The sequence below is a fragment of the Meleagris gallopavo genome, chromosome 7, assembly GCF_000146605.3.
Source record: "Meleagris gallopavo isolate NT-WF06-2002-E0010 breed Aviagen turkey brand Nicholas breeding stock chromosome 7, Turkey_5.1, whole genome shotgun sequence".
In the NCBI taxonomy this organism is placed as follows: Eukaryota; Metazoa; Chordata; class Aves; order Galliformes; family Phasianidae; genus Meleagris; species Meleagris gallopavo.
The window spans coordinates 10,871,407-10,882,800 of NC_015017.2; the positions used below are offsets into that span (position 1 = coordinate 10,871,407).

Consider the following 11,394-nt stretch of genomic DNA (forward strand, 5'->3'; position numbering starts at 1 on the left):
AAAAAAAGCAGAAATCCTCACTGAGTACTCAATGTTCTAAACTTAAGACATTTTTTGCATAACCTTACCCATAGACAGAGAAGCTCTGGGGCCTTGTTTGTAATACTAAATGGCTTTCCTGATTAAAACCAGCTTCAAAAGCAGTTAGTAAGTTAGTAGGACTGTGTTTTTCTTTCCCTCAAGTCTCCTGAGTAAACTTACCTTTGGAAAAAGACCAAAGATGGCCTTAAATGCAAACATGTCACAGTGTTTTACTCCTGCTTTTTCCAACATTAATCAAAAATGACCGACCTTCAGAAATTCTATTCTGTTCTGAAAGTAGCAACGGGATATTGGTGGAAAGGTTCAACCTCTACAGCCATTCCACCAACATCCCACAATGTGGGACAACAGAATAACATAAGAGGTGTCACTTTCAGAGCAGCCCTCCTACATTCACATGAAATACTCAATATACACTCAACATATACAAGGCATGGATTTTTTTGTTTGTTTGTTTTGTTTGTTTTTAATAATACTATTGCTGACCTTCCATTTTCTTTTTGAAAAAAATTATATTGGCAATACAGAAAATTCAGTTCATTCTCGTCAAATGCATCAGCAAAGAAAAAATTAATCAGAGCCTGATTTTGATTAAACAGTCTTTTAAATGTCCCACTGCACTGCTTCCCTATGGATTCGTGCCAACAGCAAGCAGGAGTATTTACTGAAACGCAAGCACCAGGCACTTGAGATCTTTTGGTTCTGCACTTGTGGTGTAAGGAATTATACTCTTCTAATACCACTCCATGGTATTAGAAAACGAATGCAGATGATGTTTCAAGGGCAGCTTTGACAGAAAGTTTAGGATTGTTGAGGTTATTGGCATGCAGGCAGCAGACCTACACAGCATTAAGTAACCTCCTGAAATGTAAGGTTGACCAGCTGCACACACATGGACACTAGCACCAAGAAGAAACCCACGCACTGGAAATGTGATGGCTTCAGCATGCAAGAAAACCATTCTGAATAAAATACAAACCCAGATCCTGGTACTTGCAATTATCTGCACGATGGTACTTAAGACAATTATTCAATAATTACTTCTTATCAGTGAGCAGCAGGAGTTTCATACTTGGGGCAGAAAAAGCCCTCATGCCTTTTGTATTACCTGCCAGCTGTCCAACTGACATATTAAGAAGACTTTCATAACTGTATTTTAATTATTTTGTTCCCTAATCCGTCCTAATTTGAATAATTAAAACCAAAAAATAAGATAGTAATTTCAAACATTTTTCAGGCAATAAAAAAGCAAATGCTTTTTTATTTTTTAATGTCTTTTTTTTTTTAAACCTTCTTCATTTCTCATAGATGCGAGGCATACGCAGAATTTACTAATTGCAACATTATGCATTTCAGAAAGCTGAAACGCCTGCATTCACGGAGACAAAAAGATAATCACCACAATCTACAAATCTGTTCAAAGCCCACACACATTGCTAAAGCAGAATTTCCCAATAGCTCACAGAAATAGCAGTAAATAACTATTACTAGAATCCTGCGTAAAGCCGGATGATGCAGGAAAAATATTTTTGTCCATCTCTACCCAATGGAATACGAATTTGAAATACCTCAAAATTTGCTAAAGATAAAAGCACTCTAAATTGTGATTAAGGTTTCCTCATTAGCACAGTAACATTTTTCACTTAACATCTGTTAACTCCTCTCTCCCACCTGTCACAAGACCAAAAATTCCATATTAAAAAAAGTTAGCAAACACAGTTTCTAACACATTACAGTGATGGGAGCATACATCCTGGGTAGAGATGAGCAGTTGACTGTCACACCCACACGTACCTCCAGCAGCCAAACACGGTACTCCTACAAAATGCTTCACTAAAATGGCACACAGCAGTGCTGAAGGAGTCGTTTTTCAAAAGCTGGCAAGAAAAGCAGTGCAGCATCCTCGCTGACCAACACATCATTTTCCAGCTTTCTGCAGCAGATTTCAAACCTTTGCTTATTAGAGGAAATAAACACCTAGAGCCATCCCCCTCTCTATGTTTCTCTGAATTTCCTCCTGTTTTTCTCACATCCAGTCCAGTGCTCTGGTCTTCAGCACTGACAACCACTTGCCACTCAGAGAAGAAGGGCACAGACAAAACAAACCCAAACCAACCTTTGTGCACTTGGTTAATTATATGTTACTAAATAAAGATGTGTGGATAGGACGGAGGGCACTCTGCGACGATCAGCACAACACTGACTGCCCCCCTTCAGCAGTAGTGCCAACCAGTGCCAGCCAGTGACCCCTCACTCAACCTGGAATCCATGCACAAACCTTAACCCGATTAGGAATTTGAGCACAACAGTTGTGAAATCCCATAGTTGCACATTTCTTCTTCTACCCCAGCATCACTAGCTTTACGCAATTAAATACTGAAGTAGCTAGAGAAAAAAAAAGTAAAGGTAGAGTTAGTGCACCAACACTACTATGGAATTGACAGTTTTTTGTTTAGTTGGTCGTCTCCTACATTCTAGACTTTAAATTTGAGCTAGCTTGACAAGTTAAAAAACTAGGTATAAAATGGCAACATTTTAACTCCAATTACAAATGGAAAACTACTAGTGCAGTCATTGTAATTTTTTTCATGTAACCTGTAAAAATTAACTGCTAAAAACCACAGCAGACCTGTAGCTGGGCAAAAGTTATTTCACCTATACAAAAGGGGGAAAAAAAGCAAAGCACTGTTAGGCAAAGAGTTCATGCAGTGACTCGTGGAACACAAGGTATGCATGTGTAACGCTGCTGCCATTTGAATGACTTCAACACCCAAACGTATCCGTGATTCTGTATCAAACACATTTTCCTTTTTCTCCGACTGAAGTGACTAAGAATCCACCAGTTTTATTTTTGTATGCACAAAGAACGACTGCAGATGTATTTTCACTACTGATGCAGAAAAAGCAGACTTTGAGTGAGAAGTAGCAGGTCACACAGATTACCATGTGCATCAATAGTCAACTCAATATCCACACAAAAAACAGGATCTGACGTATTTCTCCAAGTTGTCCTTTGGAGATTTGTGGACTACAGGCTGTGTCTGAGCCAGCTGCACTGCAGCAATCAGATGAACAGACAGAGTAACAGTCAGGGCAAACCATTTTCCAAGTTTGATTGTCTCAAGTTCTAACATTGGTTCTGGTGAGAAGATAATGAAAAATCTTGTTTCAGTCCTCACCCATGAAAGAAATCCCACAAAGAAATGAAAACAAAGCCAGGAAGTCTCCTCTTCCACAGGTAAACAGAGGTTGCTCAAACTGATCTGGTGTTCACAGTTATCTGGATGAAGGCAAAACTGAAGAATTGCAGCAGATGAAATGAAATGCAGCAGTTGCATAAAACTAAGCAAACAGAAGAGGCAGCAGCCTGCTTCTAGCTATCCTGCATGCTGGGAAACACAAGCCACGCTTCCGACTGAAAGGAAAGGTTGGTGTCACAGAACCTCTGTGAAATAAAACAGCCCAGAAATACAGTCATGAACCCTTAAGTTAAATTACCTCAGTATTCCAGGTATTTCTTGTCTTTCTTCATTCAGCTAAGCCTCCACCACAGGACTCCCACCCCTACTTGTGTTTCCACAGGTCACACTGAGCTGTTTCAGATTTTCATGAAGCCACCACTATTCTGACATGGCAGAGGTTTGTGCTGCTATCTGCTGCAGTTCATTAACATGTATTCAATTATGAGAACAGCTCACACAATGCCCGACAATAACAGCACTGCATTCCGTTATCTATCCGAGAAATTACCAGAAATGTAGTTTAGTAATTTCCAGAAACATAAGGATGTTACTATTTGCAACTATTCTTTCCACTATCATGGAAAGAGCATCTTACCACATACCATGCTTTGTCAGTTACACAATTACTAAACAGAATGAGCACAGAATTAACAATCTAGAAGAAGCTTTTGAAGCCCAGCAGTTTTGACTCAGGCCTGCTCTATGCCAAGAACAAGAAGAAAGCAGCTTAAAGAAAAAAAAAAAGCATTAAAAATGCTCACACGTAAGGAACTACTCATTTTTCCACTGCAGATCTAAACTCTTGTTCTCCTCTGCGCCCATATTTAGCTCATGTCTCTATGCTGTTCCAGCTCAGCTGAATATCTTAAAAAAAAAAAAAAAGCAGCAACGGAAAGTTCTCCACTGTCACATGCAGAGAAACAAGAACTTTTGCTAGGATAAAGCCTTCACTTTATTGGATACCTGACATTTCCATGCAAAAGGACACACTGTTATTAACAGATGCCTCAAAAACTTTGTGTAATTTCACTCACATAAATGGATTGGTACCAACCATATGTCTATCTCACTGCTGTTATTGCATGTGAAGAGTTAGAAATGATATTGACTACTCCTCCCCTAACCCTTCTACACATCCTGTTGGACAAAGAAAGATTTGTACTATCAAGACTGAGCTCCATCTACAAATACAGGCATTAGTTTTGCCTGCTGAAATTTGGTTTTACAGATTTGTAGCAAAGTAAAATACAACAGAAGCCTGGAAAGTAAAGAATGTGACCTTAACCCCATGGAAACAAATGTAAATCTAGCACTGACTTCAACAGAGGCAAAAGCATGAAGAATTTTCATCTGCAAGACGTGGACAGCTGCTATCCAAACTCACCAAGAGGTTTGACATCAATCATTAAGTTACGTGCAAAGTAGGAAAGGCCAGCACAGCTATGGCACATTAAATGCTAATCCAGAGCAATACTACTAGCAACCATCTTTCCATGGACAAGAGCACATCAGACATAAAGCTTTCTTCACTATATTCAGTCACTCAATAATTAAAGGAAAAAAAAAACAACTACACATACAACAAGAGAGACTACTAAAAGCAACCAAAACACACATTTAGAAACTGAGTTTAAGGCTTACAAACTCAGCCTTGCACAAACTGTCTTCAAAGGAGTCACCTGTCATAAGCCTGCTTATAACCAAGGTAAATCAAGACAGGAGACACACGTGCCAAAAAGAACAAAATAAACCCCAAAGTACTGCAAATCATCCTTGCAGCAACTGATACAGCTGTACACACCACAGCCTAGCACCCGGCTGCCTACAGAATGAACAGCAGCTCTACCCAGATGCTGCTTTTCTAATTACAAAAAAACAAATTAACAGAAATGTTTCTTCACATGCAGGAACAATTGATTTTAAATTGCTGTTTTCATAACCACCCACTTCCCAAGATTAGTCCAATTTGAGACCTGAAATCCTTCCCACTGATCTGAATTACACACGCAGAGCCCCTGACCAATGCTTTCATGCACTTTGTCTCCCCTGTCCAAAAAACAAGCAGGAAGGCAAAGGCAAAATTGTCTCAAACACACCTGTCTATGCAATGGCTTTTTAATCAAAATAAACCTGGTGGGAACAAATCAACTTAAACCAGCCCTGAAACAAAATCTGCTACGCTTATGCTCAGCTCTCCACAAATGAGTGCTTAGGATACTGAGGAGGGTCGCTTGAAGAAGTACTAGAAGGATCTTCAGATTTTTTTGTACATCAAGTTTCCGACTTTGCAGTTCAACTCCCGTCAAGAACGCAGGCAGACAAGCAGGGGGCTGCTCTCCAGCCTCTCCTCAAGCTCAGAGTATGCTCAAAACCAAAGGAGACAGGAGGAGGTGGAAAGAGAAAATAAGGAAATAAATTATATCACAGGTGGGGGGACAAACAGATTTTGCACGTATTTTACCTCATTCTCCTTCAACACATCATCACCTCAACTGAATGGCCATGAAAAATGTGAACAGTCATTTAAACTTTACAGTCCTTCCAGACAGATGTAGAATAATTCCCCCTAGCCTCAACAGTTACCAAGGCAGGGCAGAAGAATGGAAGACAACCTTTAGTACTACATTTGAAAGTTCATAAACTGACAAAAAAGAGAATGGAAATAGAAAAAAAAATCCCAAATGTTCCAGCATTGCCCTGTACGAATCAGCAAACCACGGTCATGCAGCCTGCACACATGTCCATGTCACACTCACTGAAATATTTCTCTGGAATAGTAGTGTCTGACTATTTAAAGAACTGACGAACCACAATGAATACTGATAAAGACGACCTATCTATTTCAATTAATTGAAGAATCACAGCAAAATAAAAATATAGCAAGAGCACTCAAATTACTGAGATTACACAGAAGAACATAGACTTGACACTTCTGGACTGCAAATATCAGTTAGTCAACTTGATTGTATACACATAACATTATTGATAAGCACCCCGTCCTGCAGTAAGACCTTCCAAAATAAGCAGAAAGAGTACATTCCTGGAAGAGAATTTTAACTGGGTTGAACTGTTGCAACTGCATCCATCAGGACCTCTGCTGAATTATTACGCACTATTATGCAGCAAGGGGATTTGGCAAGGCCCAATATTCAACTCTGGGAGACAGAAAGGGAGTTCAGCCTTTACAACACATTCATCTGACATTTTAGTTCACTACCCCAGTGAGATCTCCTTCCAAATATCTGTGGTTCTTTATTTTCCATTCGAAAGGAAGATCACAAATTGAAAGCGTAACATTCATATTACTCTACAGAACGATACCAAGGGAGCAAACTGACCACAGGCACTGGTGAACGGGCAAGCCAGACAGACTGCAGAAAAATAGAATAAAATCAAGGAGAAAAAAAAACAGCAACAACAAAAGACTTGCCAATGACTACTTTAAAAATCACATGAACTGTGACTCCTGGTCACACACCCATTGAAGCAGATAACTAATTTGTACTGCCATGAGCACTTTCAAATAGTATCCACAATACGAGAAACACTGGATATGAGAGGAAAAGACCATCTCATGGCAGCAAGGTAACACTGCTGTAGAAGTCAGCCTAGTGCTGCAGAATGGTACAGGAGATCTAAATTACATTCAACTGGCATAAAATAAAAATATGCAAATTAGTTTGAAAGTAGCTCCATGGTTTGTTAGACGTACGTTCAATCAACACAACTTATTTGTAAGATGCCAGTAACGAACTTAAGTGTCATTCAAAAAACATTTATGTAACTTTTCTAACTTTTTTGGCTCTAAGGAAAACAAAACACATAAAAGCCTATGCCCAAATTCCTTACGTTTGACAAAAGCAAAATGCTAACAGAAGAATGACTAAGGGCCACACTGCAATTCTTCTTACAGCACGAAACTTCTATTAATTATTGATAACCTGCAGCACGTGTTGGAACAGTTTGCAAACTGTGCGTTACCTTACCCAGCACCCGATCCTGATCCAGGTTTCCACCTTCTCTGTCATGCTGTTGCCAATAGAGACTTCTGTTTTACTACATAACAATATTTTATTTCATCAGAAGTGCCCCTCTGCCTCTCTGGATTTCAAATTTAAAAATAGAAGGTCAGAATTCCATTGGAGAGGGGAAGTCACTCCCAGAAGTATGTCCTCTGATTAAAGTTTTTAAAAAAATAGTAATTATAATAATTATAAAACAGCAACAAAAAAAACTGCCTTGTTATTAGGAAAGGAATAGAGAAAAATGCAACTATTTTAATAGTTAATTTTCAGTTAATGATGCAAGCACAAACTCAAAACACTGTCCTGCTGTCCAAAGAAACTGGATGTATCTGGACACACATTGAAACATAAGAAAAAACTCTTACAGGGTGGGAGCATTTAAACACTCGGACATGTCACCCAAAGAGGTTGTGCACCCTCTTCCTTTGGAGATACTCAAATATCTAAGGAACCTGTCCTAGCTAACCCTGTACTGAACAAAGGAGTTGACGTACATGATCTCAAGAGGTCCCTTCCAACCGTAACCATCCAATGATTCCTTTATTTATGAATCTACATTTCTGCCAAATAAGGTGACAGAAAGGGTCAGAAAAAGGTAACAGATTATTCAGATAATACATGACAGCTAAAAATCTTTCCTGAAGTCACTTGTCTCTATTTTACCCTTCCTTTACATCCTACATGAAATGTCTGAACAAGCCTACACAACTCAGAAGCAAATGCTTCCTTGAACACAAATCTGCATGAAATTTTATCTACCATAAGGAAATAACTGCAAAGGAAACACAGTGAAAAACAGCATTAAATAAGAATTACTTCCTGTACCATCCGTAAATGAAAATACCTGACCAAAGCAGCAAGTCAAACTATGACTGATGACTGCACGTGCTCAGATCACTTTCTCTGCAAGAGTCACAAGACTTCTACCTAAAAGATAATTACTATGGCAGATGGCCTTCGCTAGGAGTCAGCTGGGGAAGACTCCAGCTTCATTGCCAAATACTAGTTCATAACTTAGTATAAAGGAACAAAATCCAAAATTACTTTCAAGCCCATACCAGTGTTTGACTGAACACATTAGCCTGATTCTGAACTCATATCAGTCTGCTTGGGAAAAAGCCGAACAGTTCCGTTCCTTCTCCTGCAGAAAACAGGGAGTATCATATGAAGTTCTCAGATAACAAGTTCAGAACAGAACAGAGGAATGACTTATTCCCACAACATGAGAAGTCTAGTGATGCTTGCTGCCAGAATGGTGGTAAATTCCAAAACAATACATGGACTCAAGAATTTTTAAAGATTCCGTACATCCATGGAATAAAAAACCATACAAAACATCCCCACAGAGGGACTGGGAGAGCTGACCTAAGGAGTAACCCAATATGCTTGCCTAGAAAAAAGCACAAGAATAGAGCATCTGCTGTCAACTACTGCTTAGTTGTGCAGCACAAGCAGGATTGAAACAATGGTTCTGTCACATACCAAGATCAAAGAGCTTTACTGGGCTTCAGGATAGGATGGCAGATTAGCCCAGCAGCATAGATTTTCCTGTGAAAAATGATCTCTGGGTTGCCAAAAACACAAAAAGGAAAACAGCATTGCTCTAGCACACCACTTCTCCTAAATAGAGGTGAAACAGTGGTTTGAGACTGTGATACAACCCATAGAAAATTCAGCTCAAGCACAGCTTGAGAAGATAACTTGCTTCCCCACCTTCCATAGCATTTCTTAGGGGAAAAAAAAAATCCAAAGAAACCTAAGCAGCTTAAGGAAAGATCTTTTAATCACTATTGCAATTAAAACAGGCTTCTAGTGAAGTATAATTAACACAAAGCCTGAGAAAGTAACACGCAATTTCAGGAGAAAAACATGCAGAATTTCACGTTAAGTGGTTCAAATATGTATTAAAATAGTAAGCCAAAGGAAAAACAGAAAATTGAGTACTTCAAGTCACCGTCAGTCTTGCAGCTCTCTAAGCCAGAAAATAATCATGAAGAGCATACCACTAAACACAGATCACCGATACAGAAACTACTAGCATGCATACAGAAGAACAGTAACAATAATGCATCTGGTAAGCTAGAATATATACTGACTAAAATTTTTGGAAATACAGGTTTTTGAATGCTATCAGGAAAGCCCTGCCACCTTCCTCTAACCTGGTAGCCATAAGCAGTAATCCCAACAAATCACAACTAGCATGGCTAAGCACGTGTTAATGTAACCGTATCCTAGAATGCTTAATTTTCAGAAATTATCACCACCACAAGTACCAAAAAAAAAAAAAGTAACTGAATAAACCATAAAGAGCACTGATTATTTTTACACAGAATCCCAATGACCTTCTCTTCCCAAAGGACATCTAGTATGTTCTACACAAGATAAAAACTTCTCATATTTTAGCTCCTTGTGTATATTATTGTTACAGTCCAAAAAAAAAAGAAAAAAAAAGAAGTAACTCAGCAAGGTGAAGTTTCCTTCTCAAAAACAGCAGGCTACAAGACCATAAGGCCTCTTAAAATTATCCAGACTTACTTATTTGGCGAAAATACAGCTTCAGAAAAGCTTCCTATATCACTACAACACCACATCCCCCATATTTGCAATCTTTTATTTTGGAAAGGGAAAAGTCCATGCTGAAACACAAGGCAATTTAGAAAGATGTTAAGCAACCTTATTGCAGAGCAAATCTCTAAAGTGCAAAAAGTTTGTCCTATTAAGAGTTTTTATGTACTTAGGTCAGAACAGCTGTTTCCCCCTAACCTTGTTCAATCTTGACATTTACAGTGCTTGAAGGTGAATCTTGCAGTGTACTCTTCTGTTACAACTCCATTTGACCACAATGGGTCCCACAAAGTCAATCTTCTGTGATCAGCACTGAACACTGAATATCGTAATATCAGTATGGCTTCATGGATAGATCACCAGGCTATACTGCAAAGCACCATGAAGTTTTTTTTGTTTTTTTTTTTTTTAAAGCACAAAATAAACAAGCAAACAAAACAAAACACAAATCTAGGAGATATTTTTTTTCCTTCAAAAAAAGAAACCATCTTGTCTGGTATCTAACATGCTCACAGCTCACTGAAAAAAATATTCTGAGACGAATATCACTATTCCACAGCAAACTGACACTGAACACATACTCTGTAGGCTTCCACCACAATAAGAAACAAGAAATATTTCACAGGTATCAGACAGAACATAATTATGCATGAAACAGAAACTGAAATCCCTGGTATTCAACAAATAAAGAACCCATCCCCAATTTTACCTACCTACTTTTCTGAAAAACTAACGTGTCTTCTCCCCTCCTGACACAGGATCTCACAGACCGCCTCACAGGGAAAAGCATTCAGTGCTGAAACCAGACAAAGGCAGACTGGATTAAACAGATGGCACTCTATTTAGAACAATTTCACTGTTAATAACACGATAACGGCACTCTTTCTGGAACGCTTCTCATGATCTAATATCACTGTAAAAGCTTAAAAACTAGAAGAAGCTTCACATCAGGTATTAAGAAACCAAGCCTGCAGTCAGTCTTAATGGTCTGGCAGTACCACACTATAAACCAGTGTTTATTCTTATTCCTATCTGTGTATCAGAAATGGATAACCTAGAGTTCGCATTCAGCTACAAAGAAACAGCATTATCGCAGCATTAAGAAACGATTTAAGGCCAAGTTACTGAGTGGCTGTCCTTTCAAGTTTCTTTCCAGAGAAATGGTACTACATACTCAATCTCAAAGAACATAGACAAAAGAAAAAAGAAAAAAAGACCCAAACAGCAACATAATCAATGCTTCATAATCATATATATCAGGGGCATGCAACTCCAAGCTCCAGGGACAAGCACAGTAGAAGGAAGAAGCAGCGTCACAAGAGAAGCAGGTCTTGAAAAACCTTTAACTTTCAGCTCAGCTGCAGGATCTCAAGTCATCTCCCCACCTCTCCTACGGAAACAAACAGCTATGCCCCCTCAGGACACACCTGCTGACAGCCTCCCCTCAGCTCAGCTCAGCCCAGCGGGCAGCTCCAGCTCTCCCTCCCCTGACGAAGGAAGCCCCAGGGGCAGGCTGCGGC

General features: G+C 39.1%; 1 protein-coding gene across 4 annotated transcripts in view; it reads right to left on the minus strand.

Moving 5' to 3' along the window:
• Positions 1-11,394, minus strand: part of FAM126B (family with sequence similarity 126 member B) — a 59,410-nt gene that overhangs the window by 41,931 nt on the left and 6,085 nt on the right. For 3 of the 4 annotated variants that reach the window (XM_010713439.2, XM_010713436.2, XM_010713437.2), the window contains exon 2: positions 10,588-10,670. The gene's annotated coding sequence lies outside the window, so the exon portion shown is untranslated. The remainder of the gene's footprint in view (positions 1-10,587; positions 10,671-11,394) is intronic. The other variant, XM_019617003.1, reaches the window with a different exon arrangement.